Source organism: Candoia aspera, chromosome 4 (genome assembly GCF_035149785.1).
Source record: "Candoia aspera isolate rCanAsp1 chromosome 4, rCanAsp1.hap2, whole genome shotgun sequence".
Taxonomy (NCBI): domain Eukaryota; kingdom Metazoa; phylum Chordata; class Lepidosauria; order Squamata; family Boidae; genus Candoia; species Candoia aspera.
Genome location: NC_086156.1, coordinates 75,558,463 through 75,574,628, shown reverse-complemented (window position 1 = coordinate 75,574,628; position 16,166 = coordinate 75,558,463). Strand labels below are relative to the sequence as shown.

At 38.8% G+C, this 16,166-nt stretch overlaps 1 protein-coding gene across 1 annotated transcript in view; it reads left to right on the top strand.

The window, feature by feature from the left end:
- Nucleotides 1-7,227: 7,227 nt before the first annotated feature.
- Nucleotides 7,228-16,166, top strand: part of KANSL1 (KAT8 regulatory NSL complex subunit 1) — a 134,723-nt gene continuing 125,784 nt past the window's right edge. Inside the window, exon 1 of the mRNA XM_063300620.1 lies at nucleotides 7,228-7,379. The gene's annotated coding sequence lies outside the window, so the exon portion shown is untranslated. The remainder of the gene's footprint in view (nucleotides 7,380-16,166) is intronic.

The following is a 16,166-nucleotide window of genomic DNA, read 5'->3' as shown; positions in this document are numbered from 1 at the left end:
ATGTCCTCCCCAGCCCCTTCCCTGATTTGGCTGAATGGTCAAAGTTCAGTTCTGAATCATTCTTTTGTAATGGGGTGTGTGTGTTAAAGAATGGAGATGGAAATAGTGTTTCTCCAAAAAGCATCTTGTTTCCCTTTTCCATCCTAAAACTCTCCCCTACATTGAAAAGGGATACAAGAAAATGGTCTTTCTTCCCCTTCCAATGATACCATAACATCACTGGATGGCTTCTTGCAGTCCCTAGAAGGTTGGGCAGTTCCAGTTCCTGACGCCTTTAGCATTGCCTCCCCTGGTCTTAAGCATATGAAATTGTAGCTTTCAGGCATTAGGCAAAGACTTTATGTGATTGGTTTGGCTCTGCATATCCTGCAAACTCAGATATTTTGAACTGTAAACTCATAGCTTATTTACTTACCTTTTAATAACCAGATTTAATTTGATGGAATGATGCTAGTAACATGTCTTAAATACTAAATTCTGGCTTTCACACATTGAGCTAAGCTAGAATGTGATTTGTTTTGTCTTAATGTGCTGTGCAAACCTTGCTGGCTGTGATTTATTCAACAAATCATAGTTAAATAATGACTTGATGTGAGGTGACTTCTCATGACATGCTAAGCTAAAATGTGATTGATGTTTGTGTGGTTTAATGTGTTGTGCAAATTCATTTAAGGGCTACTTTATGATAGTTTGATGTTGTGCAAACTCAGGCAACAATGGTAATTCATTACAGCCTAGTTCAGTAAACCATGACTTTGCATGCTATGTGAAGACTACATTTTACTTGGTAGCTATGTTGTACACTGTTGTATGCTGTTTGTAATATTCCTGTCTGCAGAATATAATTTGTATGCTGCAAGAGTTTAAATGAACAAATCCACTATATTTTTACAGGTGCATCCTGTAAGACTCTGCATAGGGGAATCTGCAATGAGAATAATGCTTTGTTAACACATGTTTTTGCTATGTCCTAAAACTGCTGTATTTTGGGAAGAAATTACTACACATATTAATCTGACATTGACAGGTTTAATAAGCTATAAGCCCATATAGAGAGGTCTGGCTGTCTGTCTTTATTTCTGTTCAATTAAATAAAGTTTTTAAAAATAACAAAAATAACAAGGAATTCTATTTCATTTTTTTGAATTAAAGGCTTGTTGGAATGGAATTATAAATTATATCATGCTCACAAGATAAACTTACACTCCACGACCCCAGTCTGAAAACTGTAGGTATTTTTTTTTTCTGGAAGTCATGAGCAAGTCCATGTATCAGTATCTTGGATCAGCTCATAGCTAATCAAGTTTTTGAGTTACTGCAGGAGGAATTTGGATTGCCCCAAACTACAACATGGCAGTATATTAAAACATTTCAATTTGCAACTTTATTCAGTTACATTAGCAGCATCTAAAACTCATGAATTATTGTGAATAATGGTATGTATTTTGAATGATTTTACAGTACTTTTAATAAACAGTTACAGAGTACAGTATTGCTGTTGTAGACATTCACTATTTGCAATAATTATGGAATGAGGGCTTAGCATATTCCATATTAACAAATCAATGGGTTAAGAGATGGAAAGAATATGAAATATGTTTCTTATAATCTTATGATGATTAACTCAAAGCATTTTTTCACATTTATTAAACACCTTAGAGAATGTTTTAAAAGGACTGGCTGTCAACCTCATTATGCTAGAGGTGTAGAAAAGGCAAAGGTACACCTATTCATATGATATGCATGTATCCTGCTATTGCCCCATTCTGGTTTAATATCCCTCAGTTTGGCACTATGGTATTACAAATGAATGAGGTGGGAATGGGGTACTTAAGTATGTGTAGTTAAAAAAAGGAATGGGGACAGGAATGATTGGGTGCTGTTTGAATGTGAATTGAATATGAAAAAGTGTGACTAGTAAGGAAGAAGTAGGTTGAGGTGGTTTGGTCATAGGGAGACAGAAATTAGAATCTAATTTCAGAACAAATGTTTGAAAGAAGAGTGGAAGGTGTGAGGGGAAGTATGAAGCCATGTATGGATATATTTGATGTAAATGTAAGCTATGGAAAGGTATAATGAACAATGTTGATATAAATTCTATTTTAATCTATGTCCTTTTAATTTATTCTTTAATTATCTCTTTAATTTCTTTCCCTATTTCCTATTCTTTTTCTGTTCTTTACATTATGTTGTTTATCCCAAAAGAGAGATGCACAATGGGTATTTACGTATGTAACAAAAAATAAAGTACAGATATCTACCACATTTCTAGGCTTCTTTCTTTTTTTGAACTATACTACCTGGGACAACAGGCCTGACAGAAAAATAAAATCCTTGCCAAGGAGAGCAGCCAACATCCTCCTCCCCTTTCTCCCCACAAGCTGTGGATGTCTGTACGTTTACTTGCAAATCCCATAAAAGCCCCATTCCTCAGTCCATTTTACCCCCTTTCCTCACTGTAAGCCCTGCCTGACTGTAATAATGGATATGCAATCTTTTCCTCTGCATGCGTGCGTCCAGGAGGCCTTTGGTTGTAAAAGTCCATTACAGCCTTTGGATGGTCCTTTGGGGCAAAACGCGTTTCATTTCCCTTCTTCCTGGACAGGAGTCATCGTCTTCCCCTTCCCCTTCCCCATCTATCTGAGGGAGTATCCTATTGGAATGCTCTTCTGGCAGTATTGCATTTCAGTGGCTCCTGGGCTGCTTGCAGTTAGAACACTGAGTGGCAGATATGATTCGAAAAGATACTAGAGGAGCGAGTTAAGGGCCCTGCCTTGCCTAGGTACTCCCACAATTTTACCCCCCCCCCGCCCCATCTTCGGGAAACACAAGCAAAGGGAGGGATAAACCCGAGGTATCAGCATCAAACCGTCCTTCGGCCCCTCCCTTTGCCTGTGACTGACAGTCCCTCGTCCAACCACATCCGACCCTGTCCTCCATGAAGCCAATGAGAAGGGAGGAGGGCGGAAGACTTCCCACACCCACTTCAAGGCTGGTTGAGCTGTGCAGGTAGGTGTTGGGGGGTATGGGAGTAGCTTCTCCAGCTGGTGCAAATAGGAGGGAGCAAAAACAGAGAGGGGCGATTGAAGGGGTGAGTGGGGGGAGAGGCAGGTGAAGAGGTGGGGATGGGGGAAAAATGGGGTGAGGGCGTAACGTTGCAGATGCATGCTACCGAGGAGGAATGTAGCTGGAAAACGGAGCCCCCCCTCCCCCCGTATCCCATCCACGCACACACATGTACACTCCTTTCCTGCCATAGACCGCAGGCCGAGTAACTGGAAGCTCCGCTCCTGCAACTTTGGTTGAACAGGAGGAAAATGGGGAAAGAAGGGAGGACGCAGCTCAGCCGAGCTTTTGCAACTGCTGTAGCAGAGACCGTCTGGACAGGCCAGGAGCGGGAGGGAGGAGGAGGAACGGAGTTATGAGGACCGAATCAAGGTTATTATGGTACCGTCCGCCCATCCAAAGAACACTTCAGAAGTGAATTTGGGCTGTGAAAAATACGAGGGCTCGGAACTTTGGAAGTTCTACTCGTTGAATTCCGAAGAGCCAAACAATCGGATCAGCCTCTGTCCCTCCGCCCACCCACATACACCGTCTGTAATATTTGTACGGGCAAGTGAAAATGATGGCGAGTCAAGCAGGCCCAACAGTCCCCTCAGGGAATCTTTAGAAGCAAGGATTATCTAAAGGCAATGCTGCCTGTGGCCTCCCTGGCTTTGTGGACTGGGCCATTCCTAGTTTGGGTCAGGGCTATATCCCAGAATTTTTTCCCTGCCATCCTCGTTTCTGTCATAAGTGACATAGAGCATATGCAGAGTGACAGCACACCTATCTATGTGTCTCCTCAGAAGTAAATCTAAGTTATATGGGGCTTGATACTAGTTAATGGGTATAGGATTGCCGTTTAAATTTTCCTCTCTACTGAGCAAGTGCAGACTATATATTGTAGGGGTAGGGCCTCAGAAACCTGGCTCTTGATGATGATACTGGTGGAATACTTAGTTTTTTAAAAGTCATATTTGTGGGGGTTTAAAAGGGAGTTCTGACTATAACATATAGAAAAGAGGATGCTTGAACTCTTGATTTCATGCCAGGAGCAGGAAAGAAAGCAGTCTGAGAAAACTTAGTGCCTTGTATTAGACTACAACCCCTGTCATTCATATGTTGGCTGGGGATGATAAATGGCAGATTGAGGAAGATATAGAGCCACCATAAAAAAGATGGGACTAGCTATTATCTTTGTTAGGATTGTGATGTATTGAAGTATCTCCAAAAATAAAAATGTCCCATATGTTTAAAATAAAGTAAGTCTGACCACTTTAAGTGTCTTCTGATCAGTCCCTCATATTTGCATGACTTCACTGATTCTGTGTACATACTTAAACAAAAATTTTAAGAAAACGACTATGTTTTTAAAGAGAGATGTGGCCAAACAATGAAAATATTAGCCAGATGAAAATATAGAATCTGTACAGCTGTAAGTCACATTAAGATGCTAAAAGAACAGTCCATTTACTGATAGTGTTATAGGACTTATTTTATAAATGTGCGTAAAATTGCAATTTAGAAGAACTGATTTGTAGAAACAAGTCTTCCTTGTTTACTACATATCTGCTCCTGACAGAAATTAATTTTGTGATATCCAAGGGAAGGTGAATTGCTTTATACTGTCAAAGTGATCCGTTCTGTGGATGCAAGGATTTTGGATTTACTGCATATTTAGAGAAAGGGGCAACAAATACATAAGTACTTTGAACAAATATAGAGGACTAAACCTATAAAAGTAGTTTGTGAAAAAAAGTACCAAAATGTTCTTAAATCCTTATAAATTGTTTCATGTATAGAGATTAGAAGAAAATTATATCAAGAGGTCAGAAGCAATTTAAAGGAACTCTCAGTGTGTTTTCTATTCAACCTGAAACATATAAACCAGGCACTGGACTCTTGGTGTAGCTTTCTCCTCACACGGGTACCTCTGATTATGTTAGCATATTTTTATGGAATGCTAGTAATATGGCTGATATTAAACTTCCCTTGGATATTTTATCTATCAATTAAAAAATATTTAGGAAATATAGTAGGGAAAACAAGAAATATAAATATCAAGACTATAAATTCATTAGATTTTTTATAATCTTAGCCTAGTTAATGTTTTGTTACTATATTTAAAATATTTCAGTCTCAGAGGGAAGGGCAGTTAACTCATAAAGTATGAGAATTTTATATGGTACAGGAAAGAAGTACCTGGTTACATGGTACATGGTTAGGAAAGAAGGTTATTTTTATTATATTTGATTTTTAAATTTTGAGCCAAAATGATACTAACATGTCTGATTCCACTTGCATCGTAGAAAAAAAAAGCTTTCTAAATATAAAACTACCAAGAATAAACTCTAAATGCATCAGAATTGCAGAAGATTAAAGTTATTACAATTGACATTGATTTTGTTTAATAATACTTGCTATTGTATGTATTTCTTACAGTTTGAAGAAAAGCATACAGTAGATTTGTTCTTAAAGCAAATGATGTACTAATCTTGGATAAAATTGGAAAATAAACTCAACGGTTGCAGTTTTCCCACTCTGGAACCCTTCAATCTATTTGACTGACTTGCATAATTCCTAATCAGAATTATTGAGAGGGCTTCTAGATTGGGAATATAATATCTGAATTTGCTGCAGAAAAGGAAGAACTGCTATGCCATTGGAGGGTGTGAGATGGCTAGCAGCTCAAAAATTCTCTACTGTCACTTACTGTCAAACTTACTGATAGTGGGGGGATAAAATTGGTGCCTAAAGCTTAATTTTATTAAGGTACTAATGTTATGAAAGCTTTTATCTTTAATAAATAAGAGTAAGATGAAATGGAGTTTGTGGAATTGGGTAACAAGATGTGCTAAGAAGCAAATTTCTTAGAGTCATATATTCTATAGTTTAGCACAGAGAGGTAAATGATTATTATTTTTTTAATTTTAACTAAACTAGACTTATTTGAGATTACAGCCTCTTCTTTCAAGCCAATATAACTTGGGTGAGAAAATCAGACTTCTGTATGCAGATTGTATGAATGCAGAAACTTGTATTGGATCCAGGAGTGAATAATCCACGTGTAACCTTTTGTGTCTTACACCATTACAGTAAGCATTCCAGGCTCTTGAAATGGTTACTGTAGATGGGACAGTGTGGAAGTAGGGATGCAGCCTTGTGTTTCTTCTGTGTCTCTGGGATAAGCACTTCTGGTTTTTACCTTTTAACTAGTGAAAAAGAATTATATACTGTAGACTGTACGTTTAGAAAAATTAATCCTCCCTAAAACATGCTTAATATTAAGATCAGTTTCCAAACCACCACAAAACCAGGTATCCATTTTTTTACTCCATTATAGTAACTACTAATAGTCCTTTAAATTCAAATCAGAAGCAAGCTATTGTATTCTGTCTTCCTGTCTGTGGGTTTGATGCAAATGGGAGATGGGGAAACTGAATGCACAGTGAATTTGAGGTGTGTTTGGGGTATGAAAATAGCTGAAGGAGGCTGTGTAAGGTCTGATTTTGAACAGTTGGGATAGATTTATGCCTGACACAAGAACAGTTACTAGTTGGCAGAATGAATATGGGAAAGTGGAAGGATCAAAGCTGGCCCCGTCATTAGGCAAAATGAGAGCTGTTGGATGGTGTGGAGCAAAGAGGATTAGAGTTATGATTGCCACATGAAGTGTGCGAACATTTCTGTTATCCTCAGTTGTGGAGGCCATTACCAACTTTGAAGTAAGATTCAGCTGCTAACCTCATCAGTTACTACTAAATATATAGAATGGTGGGGCAGCCATTTTGTTCTTCACCTCAGGCCTCTCCAGGGAATAAGTGATGTATATATGTATGTATTCTGCAAGGATTCTGTTATATTTTAACAGCAGTATCTGTGTTTACATAATATGCTAAGCCACAGTTTGTTCACACATGGTTTATGGAATAAACTACAACTGTTGAATCTGCAAAATACATTAAGCTGTAGACTATGGTTTTAAATGCCACACTGTCTGAGTTTGGACAACATGCTAAGCCACAAATGTACTATGTTTTGGCTTAGCATGTGTGGACCAGACTAGTGCATAATTGTCAATTTGTTCTCACCTTGAGCAATTTTGCCATTTTTAAAATTCTGTGTGATAGATAATAGCCTTGCCATGTATATTCTGTGCAGTCCCATTTATTTCCACTGACGGAAAGTTTTCTGTTACAGAGGAAAAAAATACTCCTCCTCAGAATTGGAGAGATCTACAGAGGTACTCATATTTCTAGAAGTTAAACTTCTCTTTCTGGAATTGCTTGTGACCTATTTTGGATACAATGGATTTTGCAGCAGTGTGCTCTAAGGTAAGTTTGTAATGCTTCTCCAGTTTATCAGTACTAACATGTTATTTAGCAGAAAGTTAATTTGAATCAGGACTTTGTCCCTGAGTTGTCTTGAATAAACTGTTGAAGGGAGAAATGAATGTTTTTGCAGTAATGTCTCTTGCTGGTTAAGAGTGAGCATTTGTACTCTTGCTAGTGCTTAATTTCAGTACAAACTACAGCTTTTAATCAGGGAAATGTAATATAGTCTGTTTCAGAAGTTCATTACGTATTGGGAATTCCTTTCTGCCTATGTTTAAGTAGCTGGAATACTTTAGATTGCAGTCCCATTTTAGTGCAGTCACTGCTGAAAACTCTTGATTTTCACTGATCTGTATTGTGCCCTTTTAGAAATCCATTGCTAGATTAAAAAAAGTTGGTCTAATAACCATGCATAGTTTTGGAGAGAGAATTCTTTTTGTATTAATACTTATGCTATTGTGCACCTTGCCATAGACTGCTTACCCTTGTAAATAAGTTGACATTGCAAGTTGACATCTACAAGCTGGGAACACTATTAGAGGACCATGCAGAAATCCAAAGCCTCTCTCTTCACGTATTATATATCGCCTCCATCTGTCTATTAAATGTGGACACTCACATTTTAAAAAGCTACTTTGTATCTGTGGACATGTTAGTGACTGTATAGAATTCTGGTTTTATGAATTCCACATTTTAAAAAAAAACTAGTGTGTTCTTCAGATTTTGGAACATGAACATTTCCAATCTTGGCTGTTTTTAATCTTGTATTAGTTTTGCTACTGTTTGTTTAGATAGATATAGATATAGATATAGATATAGATATAGATATAGATATGGGAAGCCTGTCTTTATGAATCTGATGTTTCAGGTACAAATCTTTTAATTATAAATCTCACACTCTCTGTATCATATCAAAGCCTGACTTTAGACCATTTCTTGATAGTAAAAATACAATACTAGTCAAACTGCTGTCTTTCTGAGGTAGCCACCTGACTTTGCCTTTTGGTAAGATCCCTTTCCTCCTCTTTGTAGAGTGTTTTATCATTCATTTATGATACAGTCCCTTTGTACCAAACTTGGGACTATTTATATGGGATTCTGCTGTTTTCTCCTCTCCTCTAATCCTCTGTATGAAAATTAATAATTAGCTAAGAGATTCTATAGAATTCAACATTTGGCCAATATTGAAAATGGTGTTATGAATATCTGTGTAACACCTAATTTTGACTTCCTCCCTCCCTCCCTCCCTCCCTCCCTCCCTCAGCCAGCTCTCTCTCTGTGTGTGTGTGTGTGTATATATATATATACACACACACATGCATATACACCTTTCTCACAAGCTATGCTCTGTGCACCTGATGAAGTGGACTGCCATCCAGGAAAGCTCATGTGGTCTTTAAGATGGCACAAGTCCCTTTCCTGTTTTTGCAGCAAAAGATTAACTAGCAATCTGTCTGAAAATTGTCCCAGTTGCAGGATTTATGTTAATTCTATGAATGTATTTGTGGCCATTCAAAAGACAATGAATGTATTTATGGATATTCGTAGGACAAAGTTTCTGCAATGACTTTAATATTAGAAAAAGATTCAATAGATACTTTTTTTAAAAAAAATAAACTTTTTCTTTTGCATATGGAAAAGCCAGGGGAGGATTTGTGGTAGGTATCTGTCTTATATATCTGTGGCCTAAAAAGCCTTTTAGAGTGTTCCCAGATTTCAGCAGTGTTTAAAACAGTTGCGTGGTGGAAGGTACGAGGGCCCTTTAAATTTAAGCAGGACGACATTTTAGGAGTCCCTACTGTGTATGTGTGTGAATAACTGTAATGTCCTGGTGATGGCGATATTGTCTGTGCAACAGCTGATTCCCTCCGAAGTCCTGTGGCCTAAGCAGTCAACTACGTTTCCCAGCAGGCTTGCAGCAACTGCACTGCTTTTCTTCCCCACTTTAGTTGCAGAGTGCTTGCTGCTAACTTGATTCACTAATGCTGTTGTTTTAGGAGAAGGATGGAAAGAGTTCAAGGGGAGCAATGCCGCCTTGAGGCTGTCTGAAACCATTTAATCTGCAGCATTTAAGCAGTCCATGATTACACTGCTGATTGCTGCTGTTAGTTTGAGGCTAGCTTTTTCCAACTTGATACTCTCCAGATGTTTTGGATTGAAGCTCTAATTGGTGCCCTGCCTTCTTTATTATTTGGTTTGCTTAATGCAAAACAAGGTCTGGAAAATATTTGTGTTTATATTCTTGTTACACCTACATCTGTTGTATAATGAAGTTTGATCATTTTATAAATTTAAAAGACAATCAATACCTTAATAGGTCTGGTGGGTTCCAAAATATAGGGCTATTTCAACACTGGCAAACATTAAACTCCAGCTGAGAAATGGGGCACTGTGTGCCAGCAATGTATAAGCCAAACAATTGAATGGGACCATTTTCTACACACATTCTATTCAAATAAAAGTAAGAGTTTGAAGTATATCAAATTATACTATTGCTTCATCTTTCTCAGTATTGACTAGACTGGGTGCTGCAGCTTTCCAAAATTCAGATAGGAGGCCACCTAGAATTGCTAGAAATTGTACTTGGGATTTGTGTAACAGCTATTATAACCATTGAGCTACAGCTCTTTCATGATCTGTCTCTCATTCACCATTTTGCTGGCAATGCTTCATTTCCCATTGAACACTCTTCCACTAGGACCTTGTTTAACACAAAGCTCCCTTCCTTTATTTGTTCGCCTTTAGAAATAGGATGTCTCCTTCAAGGCACTAATGGAACCTGCAGTATATGTGCAGGGCTTCAGATTCAGAGGGAGAAATGGGATTCAAAGCGCGCACATCTATAAAAGAAGTGGCTGTATTTTTCTTGTGCACCTGCCTTCCACAGCTGCTGCATGATCCCAGGAAAAGGTTGAAGGTGTTATGTGCATCCCTATGCATGCTCCAACTCACATTTCTTCAAACCTCTCCCCAGCATTACAGTATCTACCTCTCTCTCTCTCTGTCTCTCTCTCATATTCTGCACCTTCCCTAATCACATCATTTGCTTTTTCACAGCCTTCTTCCTATCTAATAGAATGCAGATTTGTTCATTGGGCGTGACAATACTATGTTTTTGTATAGGAGTGTGCGCATACATAACACTTGAAAATCCACAAGGAAGGAAGGAAGGAAGCTCAGTTCTGCAACAGAATAAAATTATTATGAGATCTGGAAGTTCTAGGCAAATATTAGAGCTTTGTCTACTGTAGACAATATATTGGAGTTGGTTCCATGAGCATCTGCTTGGGCAAGATGTTCAGTAATTTTGGTGTCAGTACAAAAAAGGCCCTGTCCCTGATCATAAATCTCTTACCTCTGAAGTTGGAAGGATCAGACAGAATCTTGTGAGGAAGACCTTAATATGTCAGGCATATTTAAGAACACTTGCGAAAGAAGGAAGTTTTGAAATAGTTTCAGTTTGGTGTACAGGTAGTCCTCACATACCAACTAAAATTGGGACTGGCAACTCTGTCACTACGTGGCGTGGTCATAAAGTGAAATGTCACATGACTGTGCCTGACTTATCAGTTTGTCTGTTCCGGCTGCGGTCGTTAAGCAAATGACCCACGGTTGTTAAGTGTGATGTCATGTGACAGTGACTTGCAACTTCCTGCTGACTTCCCCATTGACTTTGCTTGTTGGAAGCTGGCTGTGAAGGTCGCAAATGGTGATCATGTGACTGCAGGACGCTGCAACCGTCATAAATGCGTGCCAGTTGCCAAGTGCCCAAATTACAATCATGTGACTGCAGGGACGCTGTGATGGCCACAACTTCAAGGACCAGTTGTAAGTCTCCTTTTTCAGTGCCGTCATAACCTTGAACGGTCACTGAGTGAGTGGTTGGTAAGCGAGGACTACCTGTAATCTACAAAAATAGACCATAGATACAGGTAGTCCTCGACTTACAATCATTCGTTTAGTGACTGTTTGAAGTTACAATGGCTATGAAAAAAGTAACTTACAACTGGTCCTCACAGAACCATCATGGCATCCCCCTGCAGTCACATGATCAAACTTTGGGCACTTGGCAACCGGCATGTATTTACGATGGTTGCAGCATCACGGGATTGCCATTTGCAACCTTCCCAGCCAGCTTCCAACAAGCAAAGTCAATGGGGGAAGCCAGATTTGCTTAACAACCACATGATCCACTTAACGGCCACGGCAAAAAGTTGTAAAATCAGGTGTGACTCACTTAATGACCGCCTCACTTAGCGACAGAAGTGCCAGTCCCAATTGTTGTCATAAGTCAAGGAGTACCTGTACATGAGAGAGTCGCTTGGGTTACAGTGACCCAGGTGCAGAATACACATGCCTTGTGTTGGTTATGACAAGTGCACTTTGGGATATCAGTGACACTAAAAGGGCTTCCACTTACAAATATGCCATGGAAATTATGCATAATTTACATAATTTATATCCAGAAAGTATAGACACTTTGAAATATGCTGGTATAGGTTTTTGTGGATAAGTAGGGAAAATACTAGATCTGGCCCTTTCTTTTGTGTAAATGAATGAAAACCAATATATTTCAGTGGATAGGGAATTAGAATGATGTGTAGGAGCCTGTATCTGTTACGTATTCATTGAGAAAGTCACTATTTCTGAGCTTCAATTGAAAAAACGGAACAGTGTTGCTCTATGATACAAAGTTGTGATAGCAAGATTAATAAACACATGACTGTCCAGATACTGGATTACAATTTTCATCACTGCTTACCAATTGCCATACTAGCTGAGGTTGCCTGAAGTTGGAATTCAGAGTTATCTAGAGGGTCACTAATTGGCCACTGCAATTAGTGGGTTCAGCAAATTAGAAGTATTGTGTGAAGTGACATGAAGCGAGAAACATTGTTTCAACAATACTCAATAAAATCCCATTATAATTTAAAAGCTAACATTCTTTATATACAAATAAAGTCACACAAATAAAAACTATGTCTCCCAATACAGCATTGGTGGAAAGTTCTGCAACTGGGTTAGTTCAAGGGGTTGATGCCTTAAGGTGGCAGCAAGGTGGGGGCTGGAAACTTGAGCTGTCTAGACATTGCTGAAATACAACTCCTAACATTCCTCTTCTTTGGTCTTGGTGGTTGGAGCTGCTGGGAATTTTAGTTTTAGAAGGTAAGGGGAAAAAAAAAGAAGAGGAATAGAGGCAAATTGTGGACTTCTCCCACATGAACAGAACTATTTATAATACTGGGGTAAAATAAAAATATCCTCTAGTGATTTCCATTCTGTAAGGCAAGTTGAAAGGAGCCTTAAGTAATGTTAGGGCAGTCTCTTTTGGAAGGTTTTGCCCAAATTCAGGTCCTGAGATGCATAGTATAGTCCTGCTTCACACATTGCATTAAGCCAGGGGCTGGCAACTGGAAGCCCTAGGGCTGAATGTGGCCCCCAGAGAAATCTTTGACCACAGCTGCTGAAAATTGATTACATTGTTTCCTGTCAATTTGAGGTGAAAAGTACTCAAACTGTGGGGTAAACCCTAAAATAGCTTTAATGTATTTTAAACAAACAAACTTCCTGTGTGAACTAGACAGTTGTGGTGGTATACGTTGTGCAATGTTTATCCCTGTACTGCACCTCCTGGCCATGCAAAAGCTGTAATGTAGGAATTTGCAAAATGTTTTGAATTCAAAACCTCTGTGTCAGATTACATTTCCAAAATAATTGAATCAACCCATTTCAACCATGAAACAACAATTTTAACTTCAAAACAAAACAACTACTTTTGGATTCAAAATGGTTGAAATTCAATTACAATATATTTTGTACAAGGCTATTATTAAGTGTGGCCCTGGGCTGTCAAGATGGCTTATTCTTGATGTACTGTGCTTTGCTTAATTTTCATTTAAGTGTCACTTTAAATTCTCCCACTATGGGGTTGTAAACAATGGTTTATGGCAGGGATGGATACTCTGTGATTGCAGAGCTACATACAGTCTTAAAAAAATTTTTTTAAAGAAAAACCTTGCCCAACTATCTCTCAGAAAAGAGAACATCTCAGCCCCATCCATATGCATCATATACTCTGCATCACTTTCTGGCTCCCACTGCTGCTTCCTTGTTTCCTTAATCTCAGACCTTGGTCACTAAATGGATGTCTGTCCCTGGATTATGGTTTAGCACAGGGGTTCTCAAACTGTGCGTTGGGATCCCCAAAAAGTCACACACCATTTGCGGGGGGAATGGTAGTTGAATGTGGACTTTAATTATAAAGCTTAAAGATTAGATTCCTACTGTTCCTTTTTCTTAAAACTTCCAATAATATTATATTCTTTAAATTAGTATTTATGTTATAGAATATCAAACCAGTCCATCCTCCAGGAAATTAAGCCAGACTGCTCACTTGAGGGAACAATATTAAAGGCCAAACTGAAATACTTTGGCCACATCATGAGAAGACAGGACAGCCTGGAGAAGATGCTGATGCTAGGGAGAGTGGAGGGCAAAAGGAAGAGGGGCCGACCAAGGGCAAGGTGGATGGATGATATTCTAGAGGTGACGGACTCGTCCCTGGGGGAGCTGGGGGTGTTGACGACCGACAGGAAGCTCTGGCGTGGGCTTGTCCATGAAGTCACGAAGAGTCGGAAGCGACTAAACGAATAAACAGCAAACAGCTAACTTACAAAATGATCCAATTTATTCATGTCTGCTGTTGATAACATTTCTGTAATTTGCATTGACTACAACCTACTGTGCTTTGTGGGTTGGGATTTTTAACAACTGAAATGAATAAGATCTAATGTCTGCAGACTACTGCAACTGACACCTATTGACCATGTGACAAACTGTTATTGGATGTTGGTGATCCAGTGACACTGACTACCAATATTTGAGTTTGCTTCTCTTGGATTTATTTTTGTGTCTTCTCTTTAGTATTGTCACAGCCTTTAGAGTCTTTACAAGCGTGTTACTGAAGTTCATTATTATTTTTTCCCTAAAGTTATACAGTTTTTTTATATCGAGATGAAAATGTAGCTGCTAGAAATAAGTGACACATTTACTTCTTCTCAAATTATTACTTTGATTCATGGTGGGATGGGGGAGGTTTGTAACAGAAATTCGTTTAACATTTTAGGGGGTCTTAATATCACAAAGTTTGAGAATCTTTGCCTTAGTATTTTATCTCATCCAGTTATAGTTATATAGTTATATATGCAAACAGTGGCTTACTATGATGCATGATCCTTTGGAATAATACCTGGTAGGATGGAGGAAAATCCTATAAATACATTAACATATTAAGTTCATTGTTATATATTTCTTATGAATATTTGCCATTGCATGAACACCTTAAGTAATCTGAATTGTTGCATTAGGTTATAAGGTTGCAAATTAAGCAAAATAGAGGAGAGAAACTTCTCAGACACTTGGTGGTGCAGGTGGGGAATGTGAGTTCCTGCCCTAAGGAAGGTTTATTATAATTCATTTGAGTGAGTGTACTGAGTTACTAGCATTTCTCATAGTAAGTCTACCACTTCAAAAGTGAGAGTTTTTTAAAATTCTTGTCAAACTCTTTGCCAATAAATTATAGTAAGGGGGTACATAGAGGCCAGTAGCTGAGAGTAATGTAATAATTTTGTAGGGTTTTCTTTATTGTGATAGTTAGGATTTGGAAAATCTAATATAACACTGGCATTGTGATGTTAGAGCAGGCTGGTAAGCTGGCACAGTATTTACAGTTGTGTGTGGCACATGTGGAGTTGTTTTTTGAGGGCTAGATTGCACAGATGCAGGAACATCTAAAAACTGTGTGGCTGGAATAAAAAGCACTTGGTTTTCATGCGATGTTCCAACATTTAAGAAATTGGGCAGACAAGCATGCTAGGTGGAGGACTATTGAGTTTACTCCAATCTGGTGCCCTTCCCACAATTCCCAACATAGGAAAATTGTATAGTAGTCCAAAACATGTGGAAAGTTCTTAGACTGGAAAGACTATATTGGCCTACAGAAAGCCACGTAAGATCTGTTGTTATTCCTTTAATTTTGTGGAGTTCTTTTCTATCGTAACCTTTAATTTTCTAGATCTCAGAGAAAATTCTCTACTTGTAAAACAAACAAAAAAGTAATTTACCTCATTGGCTATATTTGCATATATTAAACCCTGCTGAACCCAATTGGCTGAATTTATACAACTCACTGAAAATAAATTAGCTAGCCTCATTTTAGTAGTATGTGTTATTGTTGTTTATTCGTTTGGTCGCTTCTGACTCTTCATCACTTCATGGACCAGCCCACGCCAGAGCCTCCTGTCGGTCGTCAACACCCCCAGCTCCCCCAGGGACGAATCCATCACCTCTAGAATATCATACATCCACCTTGCCCTTGGTCGGCCCCTCTTCCTTTTGCCTTCCACTCTCCCTAGCATCAGCATCTTCTCCAGGCTGTCCTGTCTTCTCATTATGTGGCCAAAGTATTTCAGTTTTGCCTTTAATATCATTCCCTCAAGTGAGCAGTCTGGCTGTATTTCCTGGAGGATGGACTGGTTTGATCTTCTTGCAGTCCAAGGCGCTCTCAGAACTTTCCTCCAACACCACAGTTCCAAAGCATCGATCTTCCTTCTCTCAGTCTTCCTTATGGTCCAGCTCTCGCAGCCATATGTTACTACGGGGAACACCATTGCTTTAACTATGTGGACCTTTGTTGTCAGTGTAATGTCTCTGCTCTTAACTATTTTATCGAGATTTGTCATTGCTCTTCTCCCAAGGATTAAGCGTCTTCTGATTTCCTGACTGCAG